The following is a 20,537-nucleotide window of genomic DNA, read 5'->3' on the forward strand; positions in this document are numbered from 1 at the left end:
CCCCTTTATATTACAGCCCCCCCTTTACATTACAGTGCCCTCTTTATAGTGCAGTCTCCCTTACATTATGGTGCCCACTTACAGAGCATTCCCCCCTTTATATCACAGTTCTCCCTTTACAGCGCAGTCCCCTGTACATCACAGTGCTCCCATTACAGAGCCATCCCTTTTAGACTACAGTGCCTCCTTACAGAGCAGTCCCCTTTATATTACAGCCCCCCCCCCCTTTATAGTGCAGTCCCCTTTACATTATGGTGCCCACTTACAGAGCAGTCCCCTTTACAGTACAGTGCCCCCTTTACACAGCAGTACAGTCCTTTTTACATCACAGCCCCCCCTTTACAGAGCAGTCCCCATTAGATTAATGTAAAAGGGGCCCTGTGATGTAAAGGGGGCCCGCAGTGTAGAGGGGAACTGTAATGTAAAGAGGGGGCTGTGATGTGAAGAGGAACTGAGGACACTGATATAAAAAAGGGGTGACTGTGCTGTAAAGGGGGGGGGCTGAGGACAGCCTCCATGAATAGCCCCTCCCCAATAACCTGCACCCCGCCCAAATTGGCTGCCGTGAAGGTGAAATTTTGGGGACCGCTGCCTTAACAGACTCCACTCAATCTGTAATAATGGCACAGTGCCACCTAGAGAATGGAGGGGGAATTGCACTTGCCTACAGACAGGGCAGACACCTCTGGTTGGGATTTCAGTGCAGCAGAGGCACAAAGTCAGTTCAGCAAGAATGTGGAAGCTTCTTGTGTTTCCAGCAGGTGAACATTAATTTTTCTGTACTGTTTTTTAAAAGGAATAAAAATAAAATAAAAAATAAAATAAAAAAAACGGGGCAAATGTTCATTCTAAGCAGTTAATATTAAACGAGTGTCTGATCCATAAGTATCACAGCAGTCATTGGACAGCTTGCATCTAATCTAATCGTGTAGCGGGATCATTACACATATATTACTAAAATTTCCTGTAAAGACTTCCTGGGTTTTTTTTTAGCCTCCAGTTTACTGTACAGAATATTAAATCCCCCCAATTACCCAGCTTTCACAAACTGCAGTTCTATGTGAGCAGATTAGAGGAGCCCTGGCATCTGGGACATTCCACCCCTGGATTGGTACGCAGCCTCTAGGGCAGGTGCATGTTAGAGCATCCGGCCAACATCCTTCTCTTGTCGGCAATGATATGCAGAGCGGGGGAAGGGTGCACACAAAGCTGGCTACACATGGAAATATACTCTCTCATGATATGGCCCTCTATGGGGTGAAATCACGCTGGGCATGGCATACAAACTATCCAGGAGGGGGTACAGGCTGCAAGGGTCTACCTACAATATTATTCCAGAAGACAAAGAGATAGATAAAGCTGAAAGCGTTATAAAACCACCAAATAAAAAAGGGGATATAGGTTTACCAATCATTAGATGCGGTGGGTCAGGGCTGCATTTGTTTTCTTTTTTAGGATTTTTTTCACCTAGTGATCTGGCCAGTAACACACATTTCCTGTATTAGAGCACCGCCACTCTGGATGAAGGAGCACAGGAGGCACAGCAGCATTTACAGTCTGTGGGGAGGGGAACATTAGAAGGACTAGCAGATTAAGATAAACTAACAAATTGACTCCAAACTCCAGCTCCAGGGCTGTGTGCATACATGGTACACACACACACACACACACACACACACACCGGGGCTTGCCCCGCCCCCTCCTCACTGGATATAACTGACAGCAGCAGGAGCCAGACTAGCAAGAGCAGAGAGAAGACCTGCTGCCGGGCACAGCCTTGGATTTATGGAGGACTCGGTTGTTTTTTTTTTTTGGTGGGGGGGGGGGGGGGCCGGGTCAATTAGTGGCTGACTTTAGAACCACTTTAATACACCTGAACCCCCGAAAACAACTCCCAAGAGGCAGGAAACCAGAATTTTCTAAGGTCAGCAATTGCAGTCCAGATATGAGTGAAGTTCTCCATGGAGCTAACCAGGGGTCTCCAAACTTTCTAAATCAAGGGCCAGTTTACTGTCCTTACAACTAAAAGGGAGGCAGGACTGTGGCCAGTGGGAGTGAACAATTCCCTATTTTTGGTATTCAAGCAAAAGTGCCCCATCACTGGTGTCAATGGAAGGAATAGTGGCATATTAAGACATTCGAATGAATACATTAGGGAGGACCTCAACCTATTGGGGCTCCGTGTACAGATATTTTCCTTCTTTTGAAAACATCCACCTTTAAAATGATATGGAAGAGCAATTTCAAATTGTGCTCCACTAAAATGAGGAGTCTCCTAATTGATGAACACCAGAAACGCCTAATTGAAATTGACATCAATATAGATAAAATCTATTGAGGCTCACTCTTCCTTCCAGGAACTAAATTAAAAATGAGGACTGTTCAATAAATCAATACTTTCCAAGAAGGAAAAATAAATAGTGATAAACAGGCGTACAAATGGCAACAAAAAGTGAAGAGCAGGGGTACCCAATGTGGCCCGGTACAGTCCTCCAGGCAATCTGCTATATCATCGGTACTTCATCTACAGTGCCTTGCGAAAGTATTCGGCCCCCTTGAACTTTTCAACCTTTTGCCACATTTCAGGCTTCAAACATAAAGATATAAAATTTTAATTTTTTGTGAAGAATCACCAACAAGTGGGACACAATTGTGAAGTGGAACGAAATTTATTGGATAATTTAAACTTTTTTAGCAAATAAAAAACTGAAAAGTGGTGCGTGCAAAATTATTCGGCCCCTTTACTTTCAGTGCAGCAAACTCACTCCAGAAGTTCAGCGAGGATCTCTGAATGATCCAATGTTGTCCTAAATGACTGATGGTGATAAATAGAATCCACCTGTGTGTAATCAAGTCTCTGTATAAATGCACCTGCTCTGTGATAGTCTCAGGGTTCTGTTGAAAGCGCAGAGAGCATCATGAAGACCAAGGAACACACCAGGCAGGTCCGTAATACTGGTGGAGAAGTTTAAAGCCGGATTTGGATACAAAAAGATTTCCCAAGATTTAAACATCCCAAGGAGCACTGTGCAAGCGATCATTTTGAAATGGAAGGAGTATCAGACCACTGCAAATCTACCAAGACCTGGCCGTCCCTCTAAACTTTCAGCTCAGACAAGGAGAAGACTGATCAGAGATGCAGCCAAGAGGCCCATGATCACTCTGGATGAACTGCAGAGAACTACAGCTGAGGTGGGAGAGTCTGCCCATAGGACAACAATCAGTCGTACACTGCACAAATCTGGCCTTTATGGAAGAGTGGCAAGAAGAAAGCCATTTCTTAAAGTTTGCCACAAGCCACCTGGGAGACACACCAAACATGTGGAAGAAGGTGCTCTGGTCAGATGAAACCAAAATCAAACTTTTTGCCCACAATGCAAAACGATATGTTTGGCGTAAAAGCAACACAGCTCATCGCCCTCAACACCATCCCCACTGTCAAACATGGTGGTGGCAGCATCATGGTTTGGGCCTGCTTTTCTTCAGCAGGGACAGGGAAGATGGTTAAAATTGAGGGGGAAGATGGATGCAGCCAAATACAGGACCATTCTGGATGAAAACCTGTTGGAGTCTGCAAAAGACCTGAAACTGGGACGGAGATCCCAAACATACAGCAAAATCTACAAAGGAATGGTTCACAAATAAACGTATCCAGGTGTTAGAATGGCCAAGTCAAAGTCCAGACCTAAATCCAATCGAGAATCTGTGGAAAGAGCTGAAAACTGCTGTTCACAAACGCTCTCCATCCAACCTCACTGAGCTCGAGCTGTTTTGCAAGGAAGAATGGGCAAGAATTTCAGTCTCTCAATGTGCAAAACTGATAGAGACATACCCCAAGCGACTTGCAGCTGTAATCGCAGCAAAAGGTGGCTCTACAAAGTATTAACGCAAGAGGGCCGAATAATTTTGCGCGCCCCACTTTTCATTTTTTTATTAGCTAAAAAAGTTTCAAAAATGCAATAGATTTCATTCCACTTCACAATTGTGTCCCACTTGTTGGTGATTCTTCACAATAAAAAATAAAATTTTATCTCTTTATGTTTGAAGCCTGAAATGTGGCAAAAGGTTGAAAAGTTCAAGGGGGCCGAATACTTTCGCAAGGCACTGTATATCCTCTAATGTCTCATCTTTCCTCAAACAAACAATCTAGACGTACTAGGTGACCCAAAAGATGCCGGGATGGCGACAATATTCCGACCAAATGTCCCCCCCGAGCACCACACCCGTACACCCTGCCGGAAACAAATCAGCACCGGTGCAAGGTGCGACATCCAACACTGGAGGGTCTACGATCATTGGAGCCAACACTCCCTCACTCCTTTCCACACAAAAAAAAATCCTACCATTTATTATTTTTTTGGGGGGGGGGAAAAAAAAAAAAAAAATAACAGGGGAACCCCCCGGCTCCCCTGATCTAAACACCACCATAAATATACATGATCCTCCCCCCACAATTCAACGTAATTAATCTTTCATCTCACCCCCTCACGGCAGACTAAACTCTATCTAGTCTTGTCTAAAGGACTCCCTTTTTGCCCCAATCACAAGTTGGATAAGTTTGAAGTGATAAAAGACTTCTATACATGCAAGCTCCTATTGAGAAGCATGTTTGACAAAGAAAAACCGGGATCCAAAAGGATGTCGCACCTTCAGTGAACGACAAGCTCTGGCAAATCTCAATTCCCTATTAGAGGAAAGTGACTCTAGAGACTTGATCGATACTATCGATCTGGAATCCTTATTAAAACAAGTAGATGGCCCATCCACTAACACCATTACTACAAGTATTAAGTCATCATTAAAGAAGACAAATTGGATATGTACCCTGCCCCCAGTTCCAACCATGGAGTAGCTACCTTCCTGAAATTGACCTGTCAGGAGATCAAAGCCCTGGACCCATCTTCCAACCACTCAGGGAACCTTACTGAGCGCGATAGGACAGCCTTGAAAAGCTTGTCCAGTAACCATAACATAACCATCAAGCCCTCAGATAAAGGGGGCAATATCGTCCTTACGGACAATGAAAAATATGTACAGATGTGTACCAAAATTTTAAGCCACACTGATTGGAAATCAACCAGTAAGGACAGCAATCATTGATACCTTCAATGAGGAGTTCAATTTGTTTGTTGACAATACATTTTATAATAATTTTATTTCCAAACAATTATGGAACTTTGTTCCTAGAACAGTTACGTTTTACTCACTCCCAAAAATTCATAAAAATGAACTGGATCCCCCTGGTAGACCCATAATATCGGATAATGGTGCTATCAAAGAGGAACCGGTCTAGATTGGTGGACGAAACACCTCAGACCATTTGTCCTTGCCTTACCCTCAAATGTCTTTGATACATTTCACCTTTTACAAATAATTGAGGGTGTCCACGTGTCTGGTGGCTCCAATTTGGCCACTATAGACGTGGAGGCCCTCTATAGTTCAATACCGCACTCTAGAGTGCTTGCATGCATTCGTAGAGTGCTATCCCAAAAATAAGCCACCATGAGGAATCTTTCAATGAGTGCATACTACTTTCTCTTGAATATATACTCAAGCATAATGTTTTTTTCATTTGACGGCCAATATTTCCTCCAGGTGCAGGGAGTAGCCATGGGCACATGTTGTACCCCTGGCTACACTAACCTGTACCTGGGAGAATGGGAACACACCATCTTTGAAGATGAGGGTCTCTACATGTGTACCTGTGCCACACTGTTATGTGGCACAGGTACATAGATGACGTCTTCGTACTTTGGGATGGACCTGAGGAACTAATATGCGAGTGCTTGGCCACCCTGATGAGTTTAACTTAAAATTCACAATGTCCTTTAGTACCTCCAAAATTACCTTTTTTGGACATTGAAATCTACAAAGACACTGAAAACACGCTCTCCTGTAAGCTATTCAGTAAGCAAACTGCAGGGAACACCATCTTACACTCTTCCAGCTTTCACCCTAGGACCCTAGTCAACTCAATACCATACAGCCAATATCTGCAAATAAAACGCAATTGTTCTAATGACGTGGACTACAAACAAGAGGCAAAAGGCCTAAAACGACATCTGTTAGAGAGGTTACAGTCACAAATGCCTAAAAAATAAAAAAATAAAATAAAAAAAAAGGCATTTAATGGTGTAGACACAAAAATATAGACATGACCTCCTCGTCTCCAAAAATGACAAATCTACCAATAAGGGTACAAGGATTATCACCACATGTTCCAATGATCAGTTTAAAGTTAAAAAAATTTTTTGCCAAATACTGACATCTCCTAACCTCTGATCTCAGTGTGGGACCCTTTGTACCTCCTGCCCCCTTAGTCACCTACAGACGTGCTACCTCTGAGTGACTTGTTGGTCAAAAGTGAATTTCAGGTCTCCACCTGCAGTGCTCCATGTAAACTTTTTGGCACATTCCCTTGTGGATCTTGTGCCCATTGCAAGTACATGGATTCCAGAAAAAACAAACATACGATTACCCAATGGCTGGATCTATACCCCTAGACACTTCTATTGTCAGACTATGGGAGTTGTATACCTCCTGCAATGTGGTTGTGGTTGTGATTATATAGGCAAAAACCATACAAAAACTGTGGTAAAGAATCTACTGCCACATCCGGGCTATGCAAACAAGCAACCCCAATTTCACCTTGGGAAGGCATGTGGCACAGGCCCACAGTGGCCACTTTCCCAAGGTACCCATTCTGGTGTTAGACCGAGTGCATCCCAGTTCATGAGGAGATCTCAACAAGCTCCTCCAACAACATGAGCCGAGATGGATCTCAGATTTGAATGCCACCTCCACATCAGGCCTTAATGAAGCCTTAAATTTGAAGCCCTTTTTATAGGGCTTCTCTTCTGTATGTTTTGAGAGGGTCATGTGAACCCAGGATCCCAATGTCACTGGGCAGACCTATTCCTGTAGGCATACTGCCAACCCACCCACTTATCTATGTGATTGGGAACAGTAACAAGCTTCGCCAATGGGCTACAGGGGAATACTCCCACATTGGCCCCTATCCACCCCTTTTTCCTTACAGTCTTCCCATCTTTTTGCCCCAACCCTTTCTCCCCTCCTTTCCCTTTCTCTTTCCCACCCATCCATCCAGGCTATCCCTATGCACCACTGTTAAGGGCTTACCTGTACTCATTTTGGCTATTCTTGCTCCTTCAACATCAATTTCTCGATTAATGCTCAATATACATAACGGTGATTTCCCATTAAGTCATGCATCTGTCACTGTCATGTTATACGGTTAACATTTGTGTTTTTTGTATGTTTTTTGTGTTTCCGCTGTTTAGGTTGGGCTTCACCTTCTCCATCCCCGCCCTATCGCACACACTTTGGAGATTTCTGTATAATGACTTCTTCCCATCATCTATGTTGCCTTGGGACACTGAGACTCCCTGGCACGCGGGGGCCCCCTGTTGCTTTTTGCATCTCGGGGCTCAGTCTTTTCCGTTACGATGTGAATCGTGTGCAATATGGTCTTCTCCAGCAGCACCTTGAGGCGATTCAGTTCGTGTTGTGCGCTTTACAAATCTTTTCATTCATTCATTCATTCTCCACCTGACCTGAGACATACCGCCCATCTAGCGGGGCAGCGGCCTCATGACGTCCGACATTGTGACGTAATGGGCGGTTGTGCCGAGTAATCATCTGGAAGACAAGTCCTGATGCACACCCGGTATACAGGTGATCGGTAAGGCTCATCACCTGTGCTGGGCCCCCCGATCACCTGATACTTACCAGCCCGATCCACTGGACCATGTCCACATTCTGGGAGTACACCATGCAACCCCCCCGCCTTTATAAGCCAGGTAAGCTCAGTTATCCATTGGTGCACAGCCAGGACCACACATCATCCCAGATTTGGTATTCGGTATTTACATTAATACGGCAACCATAGGTAGGTGCTTTTTAGGCATCTTGTGTCGTCCTAGCTTCTCACTGCTTCTATATTCTGTTGCATGGGCCACCTGACCCATTGGGAGTGGGAGGCTTGCATCATGAAACCCCTCATGGTGAGGCACACCTATGCATGCATCTGCATGACATGGCGATGCATTTGCATACCTTATATATCCTTTTGGGTTTATTATGCCCCGTTTTGTTTTATTTATTTATTTTTTTTTTTTTTTACATAGACTCATTTTTTGTGGCAGATCCATCTCCAAAATTTGAGCCAATGCTCGTGGGTACTGGTGTCCTTTGTCGGTAGGGATGCTTCATGTTCCACTCACGCCACACAACATACGCTAACCAATTTGGCACAAGCAACCGCATATTATCGGCACTGTGGGGACGCATACTCCGCCCCCTCCCCCCCAGCCATAATCTAGAGCATTTCACTGTGCGATGGAGCAACTTATAGATGGAAGCCCCTCCTGTGTGTGAACCCTGATGTGCATTCTAAATCACAAAAAAGTTAGTTATACTGTGAGCATTACCTGTCTTTATCACCTGCCATCTCTATATGCCATGCTATTACCTACTGTGTAGTTACATTTGCATATTTGTTTATTCCTATACTCTTTGATATTTTTGCGGTTTTATTACCAGACAAAACAGTTCGTCTCAAACCAGCCCCTGAAGAAGGAATTAATTATTCGTACCTATATTCCGACACATGTTGGCACTCCTGTGTACACGCACATTGTTTGGCCTCTCATCATGAGATCAACTGTGTGTCTCAGAATCTAGCTGTTATGCAACTATTCAGTCTGACTAATTTGTTTTTAGGTTGATTATACCTTGTGTACCAAGTCTATTATTGCTTTTTACTCAATAAACTTTGTATATTTTTATACACTTGTTACTCCCATTTCTGGTTACTACCCTATGCCCAAAAAATCCCTGAGGCACACCCTTTTGTAGTTTTCTCAGTAGAAGGAATAGTGCCCCGTCAGTGGAAGGAATAGTGCCCCGTCAGTGGAAGGAATAGTGCCCCAGTCACTGGAATCAGTGGGAGGAATAGTGCCCCAGTCACTGGAGTCAGTGGGAGGAATAGTGCCCCAGTCATTGGGAGAAATAGTGCCCCAGTCATTGGTATCAGTGGGAGGAATGGTGTACCATCATTGGAAGGAATATTGCCCAGTCATTGGTGTCGGTGGGAGGAATAGTGCCCCATCATTGGTATCGGTGGGAGGAATAGTCCCCCATCATTGGTATCGGTGGGAGGAATAGTGCCCCATCATTGGTATCGGTGGGAGGAATAGTGCCCCATCATTAAATGTCATTGGAGGAATCATGCCCCATCATTGGTGCCAAGGGCCAGATAAAGGCAAGCAAAGGAGCGCATCCAGCCCTCCAGGCCGCAGTTTGGAGACCACTGAGTTAAGCCTATTTGGATTAAATGCCAGCAATGTTACATAACTAGTATTAGGCATGCGAGACGGTTCTGGAGGAGAGACGGTTCTGGAGGCATTTAGCAGTCCCTTTAAATGAACCAAGTGTCCAATGGGTTAATAAGCAGGTTCTTCCAGTATCAGCACACAAAGCAGTCTGTATTCTCAGGGGTAATCTTGTGAGCAGATGACAGCAAACTCCTCTGCCATGTGAATCCCAGCTGAGAGCGCCTACTCTCCCCACCATCCTCATCCAACAACAGGCAGCAGATGTCTGCACAGCCTCAGTCATCCTCGGAGAAATCACTGGAGAGCGGCACACGTCCCTCAGATCATGGAATATTCTCTTTGGCGTTTGCTGGAAGACAGTGGAGGTCTCAGCCAGGCGAATATTAAGTTAGTACTCCATCCCCGACATGTAAAAATAAGAATTTTTTTCTAGAAACCAATTTAGAACCTCCAAACAATAGAGATCTATATTTAAGAAGTAGAGGCCCTACAGAATACAATTGTGGGTGTTGCAATTTTTTTTAAGTCACACAGTATTTGTACAACAATTTTTTAAACACAATTTGTTGTGGAAATTTTAATGCAAAAAAAAAAAAAAAAAAACCAAGACACACACTATACGATATTTATCGGCGTATAACACGCACCCCGATTTTGGGAGGGAAGTTTAAAGCGGAGTTTCACCAAAAAAAAATAAAAAATAAAATAAAAATAATAATAATAATAATAATAATAATAGAACTTCTGCTTTTCTCTGGTTCCTCCCCCCCCCCCCGTGTGACATTCGGGGGGGGGGGGGGAGGGGAGAGCAAATACCGGTCTGTCTAACACAGGTATTTTGCTAACACTTCCAGGCATAGATACCCGAAACACCCGCTGAGTTGCGCATGCGTAGTAGGAAACCAGGAAGTGAAGCCGCAATGCTTCTCTTCCTGATTCCCTTACCGAGGACGGCGGCATCAGCACCCGACAGCCGAGGGATAGATTGGCTTCGGGTGCCGACATCGCGGATGCCCTGGACAGGTAAGTGTCCTTATTTTAAAAGTCAGCAGCTTCAGTATTTGTAGGTGCTGACTTTCAAAAAAAAAAAAAAAAAAAAAAAAAAAAAAACACGGCAGAACTCCGCTTTAAAGGGAAAAAAAAAAAAAAAAAAAAAAAAAAAAAAAACTTACATTTTAACCACTTCAATACAGGGCACTTTCACCCCCTTCCTTCCCAGCCCAATTTTCAGCTTTCAGCGCTTTCAGTGACAATTGCGCGGTCATGCTACACTGTACCCAAATGAAATTGTTATCATTTTGTTCGCACAAATAGAGCTTTATTTTGGTGTTATTTATTCACGACTCCGTTTTTTTTTTTTTGCGATATAAGCGCAAAAAAGCGGAAATTTGGGAAAAAAACAATATTTTATTTTTTCTATTTGAAAAGAAATCCAATAAAATCAAATTTTGTCATAAATTTAAGCCAAAATGTATTCTGCTACATGTTTTTGGTAAAAAAAATTCCGTTAAGTGTATAATAATTGGTTTGTGTGATCACGGACATATGTACGCAAATGATCATGTACATATGTGTGCAGGTGATCACGTACATATGTGTGCAGATAATCATTGGGACATGTGATTTTAGTGGGACATATGTGGGGGACATGTTTTTATTATTAGGGACATGTGTTTTTATTATTTGGGGACATGTATGTTTTGGGGACATGTGTGTTTTGGGGACATATGTGGGGACTGTGTTTTCACTGTGTGGTGTGTTGTGTGTTTACACTACACTGATGGTCAGTGAGTAAAAAGCTGTGAAAAGCAGCCCATACTCACTGATCATCAGCCGGCTGCAGCGTTCTGCTCTCCTCTTCTCAGCGGTGACTTCCGTGTGAGGAGAGGAGAGCCGATTGCCTAGCAACCGGCTGTTTGTTTACATCACATGACGGCCGTGATTGGACACGGCCGTCATGTGATCAGGAGGGCCAATCACAGAGCCCTCCTGCCGATCTGAGATGTGCCGTGTCCGGGTGACACGAGCACATCGGGATCGCGCCGCTGCGCGGGCGCGCGCGATCCCGCTGCTCCTGAATGACGTTCCTGAACGTCCTATCAGGAGCAGGCGGCTCCCACCCGGCCGTATATATACATTGGCCGGGTGGGAAGTGGTTAAATAAAGAACTTTGAAGCAAAATTAGGGTCACAGCTCATCAATGCACCCTGTTCAGTGGCCATTGGCAGCCTCACCTTTCCCCATCATTGCAGCCTCGCCAGTGTTGGATTATCCCTGCTGTTTCCGAGGGAAAAGGAGGAGCGAGCGCCACTGAATTTATACAGAGCCACGATCTCCTGGCCCTGCTCATATGATAGGCAGAACAGTGGACCAATGTGGGGCCAGGAGGCGTGGCTGTGAGTGACGGAGCGCCGGGTACACAGGAGATCGCGGCTCTATGCAATTTGCTCCTCTCCCCTCCGAGACAGCAGGGATTGGTGTATAACATGCCCCTACGATTTACCCCTGATTTTAAGAGTGCGTGTTATACGCCGATAAATATATAATGATATAGCAAGTAAATAGATAGCCAACATGTCAGGCTTTAAAATTGCGCACACTTGTGGAATGGCGACAAACTACGATACCTAAAAATCTCCATTAGGCGAAGCTTTAAAAAAAAATCTTTACAGGTTACCAGTTTAGAGTTACAAAGGAGGTCCATCTGTAGAATTATTGCTCTTACAATAACGTTCTCGGCGATACCTCACACGTGTGGGGCGAACACCGTTTACATGCCTGTGTGACCTATGTATGTGTTTCCCACTGTATGCGAGCATGGGGGGGGGGGGAAGCTTTGAAAAAAAAAAAAAAAAAAAAAAAAAAAGGAAGGTGGCAGAACCAGAAGTGACGGAATGCCATTGCTGCTGGCCTCCCAGGATCATAGCGATGGTCAGGAACCTTATGTCCCATGGCCAGGTCTATGATAACCCGATGGCACAGCTGGATCAGATACCGGGCTCCCCGACTGCAAGAGAGAGCCTGGAGAGGCACCGGTGGGCGGGACTTCCCCTTCTGCTACCTATAAAAGCTATCCAGAAACGAACTGCCTGCTAGGATGGCTTTCACATTGTAGGGAATTTCGGCTTGGAAAAAAATAGAAAATAATAATAATAATAATAATAATAATAATAATAATAATAATAATAAATAAAAAAAAGAAATAAAAAGAAACGACACTGGGATGATGCCTGTAGCTGCACCCATCATCCTGGCATAACGATGTCCAGGATGTTATACGGTGTCCTTCGGGCGCTGACGGGGACAGAGTAGATTCAGGGAGCTTGGACCTCACATTGATGGCAGAGAGAGAGCCACAGACAGCTGGTTGGCGACCGCTGATTCAGTGCCTTTATTAACCACTTGCCTACTGGACACTTTTACCCCCCCTTCCTGCCCAGGCCAATTTTCAGCTTTCAGCGCGCTCACACTTTTAATGACAATTGCGCGGTCATGCAACACTGTACTCATGACATTTTTATCATTTTTTTTTCACACAAAAATAGAGCTTTCTTTTGGTGATGTTTAATCACTGCTGTTTTTTTTTTTTTTTTTTTTTTTATAAAAAATTACTGGAAATTTTGAAATAAATAAATTTTTCATAGTTTGTTATAAAATTTTGCAAACAGGTAATTTATCTCCTTCGCTGATGAGGCAGCACTGATAGGTGGAACTGGTGGGCACTGAGAGGTGGCGCTGATAGGCACTGATGGGGACTGATAGGTGGCACTTATTGGCAGCACTGATGGGGACTGATTATCAGTGCCGATGTCCCTTTAGCACAAGCAGTTATCGGCTTTATTCTTCTCTCCTCATGCTGTCAGCGTGAGGAAAGAAAAGGCTTTGGTTTACATCCTGTGATCTGCTGTCATTGGCTGACAGGTGATCACATGGTAAAGAGCCACTGAGATTGGCCCTGTACCTAGATCTGTGATCAGCAGAGTCCGAAGGAGTGTGCCTGCACGCCGAAGGGGGCGTGCGGGCAGCACAAACAGGGCAGGACGTTCATGGATGCCCTCCTGCCAAACTAAGCCCACGCTGTAGTATCTTTCGGCTATAGTGTAGGCAGGAAGTAGTTAAACTGCTCAAGCCCTGAAGGGGGAAGGCTTTTGCCCCTGAAACACGCTGGCTGTGTCTGATGCTCTATTAACTATTAAATGTTGTATGCCCGCAAAAAATAAATAAAAAATCTGTAAGGCAAAAAGGCATAATGAGCTAGTATGCACCGCATACTAGCTCATTATGAAATACTTACCTTAGAACTAAGTGCCTTCAACTGTCACTGCTGAGCGAGCAGACATGTTGCCTCTGGGTTTCTTCCGGGTTTGCAGCTCCGGCGCTGTGAGTGGCGCTGTGTTGAATGGCCGGTTTTGCCTGTGTGACAGGGCGGGTTACAACACAGACAAAACCAGCTCTTCAACACAGCCACTAGCCGCCCTCCAGCGGCAGCAATGCACAATCTGAGAACTACGATCTCCCCCCTGCTGTTTGTATAGGTTTAAATTGTGCCTGTGAAATGCTATCTCCCATCAAGAGATACCTCCTACAATGTGCGCACGTGACATGGTTACATCAGCCCAACTAATTTGCAAATCAGCTGTAATGCTGTTCTGTATGGCGCATGCGCCGTACATACCGGGCACTATTCGATGGGGGGCACTTCTCAACAGAACACTGGCAAGGAGCTCTGATTTTCTGGCAGCATCCGCAGGACCTTCAGAACGCTTGCGTCACGGACGTCAGCGGCTGCATGCAAGGTAAATATATTCAAAATCATACAGGTTTAGGAGATATTCATTTTACCTACAGGTAAGCCTTATTATAGGCTTACCTGTAGGTAAAAACGTGAAAGCGGGGTATATAACCACTTGAAGGGAGATGAAATTTTGTACCAGGCACTCCCCGCACACATCCAAAAAAAAAAAAAAAAAAATGGCCACCACCCCTCCCACTCTTTTCTAGCGTGGATGGCCAAATCCAAAGCCCAGGCAGTGAGATCTGACCAATCCAGTGCCCCCTCTCCTTTCTTATGGCAGCTGTCCATCAAGGCCAGGGAGAGGAGGATCATCCACGTAACTAATGCCGTGTACACACCACCGGACTTTCCGGCAGACTAGGTCCGGCGATCTTCCCGACTGACTTTTCAGTGGAGTTCCGACGGACTTTGCCACACACGATCACACCAAAGTCCGACGGATTCGAACGTGATGACATACGACCGGACTAGAATAAAGAAAGTTCATAGCCAGTAGCCAATAGCTGCCCTAGCGTCGGTTTTCGTCCGTCAGATTAGCATACACACGAACTGATTTTTTGACCAGACTTAAGTCAGTCGCAAAGATTTGAAACATGTTCTAAATCTAAAGTCCGTCTGATTTTTAGACAGCAAGGGTCCGATGAAGCCCACACACGATCGAATCGTCCGGCGGATTCGTTCCGTCTGACATTTGCTGCCAGAAAGTCCGGTCGTGTGTACGCGGCATAAGGGGTAGCCAGGGCTGAGCAGCAGCATGTTGTGGGGTTGTCAGCTTGGCTACAGGTTCTTATCACTCAAGAAGAACTTTGGCTTCTATGTGTAGAATAGATCTGGAAACACATTAACCACTTACGGACCACCGCACCCCGATATACATCCCAAGTCTAAAGAGGAATATAGTTATGCCAGCAGCTAGCTGCCATAATCCCGGTATCCTCTTTTTTGGTTGGCGGTTTGCTTTCCGATAAGAGTGGTCTCTGTTGCGGTTTTGCCGCAAGATCACTTTGATCGGTGGTAGGAGAGGGTGCCCCCCCGACCGCCGCCCTCCACCGGAGCAGTCAGCAGAGGCGGACTCGATCGGAACTTCACCCATGCTGGGTATGGAGACAAGTGAGGGGGAAGATGGCCCTCACCCTTCTCCATAACATTGCAGGGTGGAAGCGACATCAAAACGTCACTTCCGCCCGTAGCTCTTAAAAAAAAGGGACTTTTTTTTTTTTTAATTACTTTTTGAAACTGCAAATTTAATTATTTGTTTTATTGCATTTAATTGTAGACATGAGATGTGAGGTCTTTGACCCCAGATCTCATATTTAAGAGGTCCTGTCATGCTTCTTTTCTATTACAAGTTTACATCCCTTGTAATAGGAATAAAAGTGACAATTTTGCATCCGTGAGTAGCGCCCACATAACAAAACGGTGTTCAACCCACACACGTGAGAGCAATAATTCTAGCCTTGGACCGCCTCTTTTATACATACCACCCAACCTGTAGATTTTTTTTAAACGCCGCCTATGGAGATTAAGGGTAAATGTTTGTCACCATTCCACGAGCGGGCGCAATTTTGAAGCGTGACATGTTGGGCATCACTTTACTCAGCGCAACTATATATACATATACACACACACACACACACACACACATACATACATATACAAACATATACACACACACACACACACCTAAGTTTAAGACCACTACGCAAATACGGTGTGACAAAGTTTTGCTACGACCGCCATTTTATTCTCTAGGGTGTTAGAAGAAAATGTATAATGTTTAGGGGTTCTAAGTAATTCTCTAGCAAAAAAAAAGGTTTTTAACTTGTAATCAACAAATCTCAGAAAGAGGCTCGGTCCCTAAGAGGTTAATAATTATCATAAAATATAGCTTTTAATAGCGTGTAGTAAAAGAAGAGCCAATCACATTCCTGCTACCTCTGCTTCCAACATCTAACAGGGGAGCAGCCATCGATTCTATGCACTGGTGACATTGGGATCCATGACACATTCATGGGGTCACATGCTACAGTGATGTTTAGCTACAAGTGTTGTTGGCTCATTGTGTGAGAACACACACCAGGAGGTGCCTAAAGGAGGATGTGACTCCATAAAACAAAACAAATGTTTTTTTTTTTCCTGCTTTGAAGGTAGACTACAGTTAAAAAAAAAAGAAAAAATATATAAGGGTTTTGTCTCAAAAGCCACTTCATACATACTTTCATAGTAGAGGCTGCCCCGTCCGTTATGGGCGCATGGCAACATGCAGGATGTCGGATGCATGTATTACAATAGCGGGCGGGGGGGGGGGATTGGGGTTTGAAACACCCAATTGGAGCCAGAGGCTCTAATAGGCTTCAAAATAGGGTGGGCTGGGAGCGTAGAGAATGTGATGCGAACCGAGCCCACCCAAGTGTGTTACAATAGTGAATATTTATTCACTGTTGTAACACTGATGCCAATCAGGAAGTGGGGTTTGAGACCCTAGGGGATGACAAGAGGGGAGGAGCTGCACGCTGGAAGCCACTGATTGGGGAGAGGACACGGAGCCGCTGCCCGTCTAGATGGGGTAAGTGCCGGACCTACCAGCAGACAGCAGTGGGGGACACACACACACACACACACACAGCTGCTGCCATTGCTCCATAGATCCTGTCTGCCCAGACAGTCTGGTCACTTGCTGAGCTGACTTAGCACCAGCCACAGGCAGCTTAACTCTTCAAATCAGACAAAGAAGTTGTATCCAACATAATTTTACTTCAAATAATTCCAGTACAGAGGAAGTTTTTCCAGTCTTTTGTAGTGAAGGAAGAGATAGATATATATATATATATATATATATCTCTCTCTCTATCTCTCTCTCTATCTCTCTCTCTATCTCTCTCTCTATCTCTCTCTCTATCTCTCTCTCTATCTCTCTCTCTATCTCTCTCTCTATCTATCTCTCTATCTATCTCTCTATCTATATCTATATATCTATATCTATATATATATTTTGTAGACTAGAGAATAAAATGGTGGTTGTTGCAATATTTTATGTCACACTATTTGAGCAGCAGTCGTTCCAATGCATTTTGTGGGGGGGGATTACACTAATGAATTGTATAATGTGAAAGATTTTACGCCGTGAGAATCGTGATCTTATTATTCTAAGCAAAAAAGTCGTGATTCTCATTTTGGCCAGAATCATGCAGCTCCATAGCATTATAATAATAAAAAATAATAATGGTATTACAAAAAAAAAAGTTGGATGAATTTCACAGGCACTTGCCTGAGGTTTGCTCAGCCGGCACCTTTAGCGCCGTTGGGAGAAGTTCATCTTCATCAAGCCTTCACACAGGTCCCCTAGAGCATTGTGTCAGCCCTGAGGAAGAGGCAGGCTTTTTCCCTGGATTCATTTTGGCAGTATTTAATGCGCTTAACCATAAAACATTTTCAAAAAAGTCTTTCAAGTGAGATGATTATCTGTACCAAATGTTTATCAGTAGACATACAAACCTTTTCCTTAGCCTTTACAGATTGTGGCCATATTTTGCCCGATATGTCAATTTCCTATAATTGTCAGCTCCATCTAGTGGCCATGATATTAATCATTTCCTGACATACCTCAAATCAGGCAAATACCACATTATGGGCACTAGATGGAGCCGACGATCATTGAAAATCAACCTATTAGGCAAAAATATGAACAGTATTAAAAAAGGCTAGGTGACATTCATCCAACTTTTTTTTATTATTATAGATAGACCCCAATGAAAGAATGGATCCCAATAACTAAAATCTCCTAGTATTGCTGACAGGTGCCAAATGTCAATGTTTGTATAGTGAATAGAATAGGCCAGTTGTATGGTCATGATAAAACAGTTGAAACACTTTCCCGTGACCAACATCACCCTGTTCTTAAGTTGGAACTTGTAATCAGACCAGTTTTACTGGTAATACTGCATGGGGTAACAGTCCCATATAATGAAGAATGATCTGAAGGGCTTGTTCATGCATGCCTTGATCTCTGTAGAGCGATCCGCATTCAGATCGTTATTCCTACAGCATCTGACTCCCCACCACCTCCTTTAATCCCTTCAACGGGTCGCATGTGGCAGGCGATATGCCCACTGAAAGCTACAGGAAGTAGAATTCCTGTCATGGGATTGGCATACCTCTGGCCACTGCCTCTGCAACTAGAGGAGTGGTTGGAGGGGGTAGGGTTTTAAAAAAGCAGCTCAACTTTACCGCCTCTCAACCTCTAGTGTGAACGAGCTCTTAAGCCTCGTACACACGGTACGATTGTTGGCCAACCGAGCGTCTGAGTTTTGCCTTAAGGGCGTGTGCCAGGATCTTGTTTTGCATACTAGCGGTACACAATTGTTGTGCCACAAACAAACGTAGTGACGTACTACGAGAAATTTCAGCTCTTCAGCACCACCCCTTGGGCCCCTTATGCTAATTTCGAGTTTGGTGAGCATTGATTCCAAACATGTGTGTTGTGTGACGGATTTGTGTGCTGACCATACAAAAGTCAGACGTCAAGAGGTCCGCCAAAAATTTACTAGCCTGTCATCCAACATTTGTTGGCCGAAAATTGTACAACAATTGTCAAAAGGTAAGATTTTGGCACAATAGTCTGTCAGCCTGCCAACAATCGTACCGTGTGTATGAGGCTTATGGGCAGGGGTAGGCAACCTCGGCACTCCAGCTGTGGTGAAACTACAAATCCCATCATGCCTCTGCCTCTAGGAGTCATGCCTGTGATAGTCATGGTCTTGCAATGTCTCATGGGACTTGTAGTTTCACCACAGCTGGAGGGCCAAGGTTGCCTACCCTCGTCTTAGGGTAAACAAAGTTTCATAGCATATAATGCCAAGGTAAGCACTTCCTATGAAAGAGAAAAAAAAACAAAAAAAAGACACCTGATCAAGCTCACCAATGTCCTGAGTGATAATCTCCCTAAAATCGTATATAATGAGACAAGAAAAGTCGGTTCTCGCTGGGGATACTTCACAAGAGTCATAGACCAATATATACGGAAGTGTTGGGAATCATCATCCCTTCAGGCTGCCTCTCCCTATTGAGGAGACTTCATAAAAAGGGTCACAGAACAATATATAGGGAAGTGTTAGGATTTGCCTTTATCATCATCATCAACCTATGGACTGCTCCAAGAAGACTTCATAAAGGGTCACAGACCAATATATAGGGAAGTGTTAGGATTTGCCTTTATCATCATCAACCTATGGACTGCTCCAAGAAGACTTCATAAAAGGGTCATAGACCAATGTACATGGAAGTGTTGGGATTTGGCATCAACATCAACCTATGGACTTACCTCTTCATACTGACGAGACTTTCTAATGCTGCATATACGATCGGAATTCTCGTCGCAAGAAGTTCTGATGGTTTTCCCGACGGAATTCCACTCAAGCTGTCTTGCCTACACACAGTTACACCAAATTCTGATGTCCACCACGTACGACGGGACTAGAAAAAGGAAGTTCAATACCTAGTAGCCAATAGTTTCCATCTTGTAGTTGAATCCGAGCATGCAGGATTTTTTGGCGTGTTGGAATTGCATACACACGATCGGAATTACAGATAGAAAGGTTTTTCCTTCGGGAAAATTGAGAACATGCTATCAATTTTTGGCTGGCGGGAATTCGGACAGCTAAAGTCCGATGGAGCATACACACGGTCGTATTTTCCGATGAAAAGCTCTCATCAGTCTTTTTCTGTCCGGAATTCCGATAGTGTGTACGCGGCATAAGGGTCACCAATCAATATACATGGAAGTGTTAGGATTTCGCATTATTATTATTATCATCATCATCCTACAGACTGCTCCAAGGAGACTTCATAAGTGTCATAGACCAATGTACATGGAAGTGTTGGGATTCAGCATAATCAACCTATGGACTTCCTCTTACTGCGAAGACTTAATAAGGATCACAGACCAATATACATGGACGTGTTAGGATCTGGCATCATTATCATCAAGCTACGGGCTGCCTCTTCTTACGGAGAAGACTTCATAATGGTCATAGACCAATATACATGGAAACGTTGGGATCTGGTGTCATGTCATCATCATCAACCTACGGACTTGCCTCTTTTTACTTAGAAAGTCTCCCAAGGGCCATAGACCAGCATATATGGAAATGTTGGGCATGCTTGGCACCATCATCACCTACAAACTAACTCTTTACAGGATCCTTTGTGAGGGTCATAGACATTCAAGACATATTCTGCTTTTTTTTGTTTTTCCTAAATTTTTATTAAAAGTATAAGCAAAAGACAAAACTTTTTTCGTTTTGGACAGAGTGGAGCAGGATTATAGCCCCAGTTCATTTTTTAATTGTCCTCTGTGGCCCCATTAGGGAGATTCACTCTCTCTGATG

The 20,537-nt window shown here is 44.1% G+C and overlaps 1 protein-coding gene across 1 annotated transcript in view; it reads right to left on the reverse strand.

The window, feature by feature from the left end:
- The window catches only part of TMBIM1 (transmembrane BAX inhibitor motif containing 1), a 118,058-nt gene that overhangs the window by 71,970 nt on the left and 25,551 nt on the right, over nt 1-20,537 (reverse strand). The window lies entirely within an intron of this gene.

This window comes from Lithobates pipiens, unplaced genomic scaffold, assembly GCF_037356315.1.
Source record: "Lithobates pipiens isolate NorthernLeopardFrog02 unplaced genomic scaffold, aLitPip1_a1.2 Scaffold_22, whole genome shotgun sequence".
Lineage (NCBI taxonomy): Eukaryota > Metazoa > Chordata > Amphibia > Anura > Ranidae > Lithobates > Lithobates pipiens.